This window comes from Sinocyclocheilus rhinocerous, unplaced genomic scaffold, assembly GCF_001515625.1.
Source record: "Sinocyclocheilus rhinocerous isolate Xijiao unplaced genomic scaffold, SAMN03320098_v1.1 scaffold990, whole genome shotgun sequence".
In the NCBI taxonomy this organism is placed as follows: Eukaryota; Metazoa; Chordata; class Actinopteri; order Cypriniformes; family Cyprinidae; genus Sinocyclocheilus; species Sinocyclocheilus rhinocerous.
Window position 1 is genome coordinate 150,189 of NW_015652301.1, and position 401 is coordinate 150,589.

The 401-nt window shown below is 26.4% G+C and overlaps 1 protein-coding gene across 1 annotated transcript in view; it reads left to right on the forward strand.

Annotated features, from left to right (window-relative positions):
- LOC107714545 (WD repeat-containing protein 13-like) overlaps positions 1–401 on the forward strand; it is a 7,211-nt gene that overhangs the window by 2,426 nt on the left and 4,384 nt on the right. The window lies entirely within an intron of this gene.

Genomic DNA, 401 nt, shown 5'->3' on the forward strand with positions numbered 1-401 from the left:
TTTTCAGGATTCTTTGATGGAAAAAAAAGTTAAAAAGAAGAGCATTTATTCAAAATAGAAATACTTCTAACAATATACACTACAGTTCAAAAGTTTTGGGTCTGTAAATTTTTATTCTTTCTTTTTTTGAAAGAAATGAAAACTTTTATTCAGAAAGGATGTGTTAAATTGTTAAGAAGTGATAGTAAATATTTATATTGTTAGAAAAGATTTATATTTTGAATAAATACTGTTCTTTTTAACATTTTATTCATTCAAGAATCCTGAAAAACGTATCACAGGTTCCAAACAAATATGAAGCAGCAACAGTTTCCAGCGCTGATAATAAATCAGCATATTATTATGATTTCTGAAGGATCATGTGACACTTTATACTGGAGTAATGATGATGGAAATTCAGC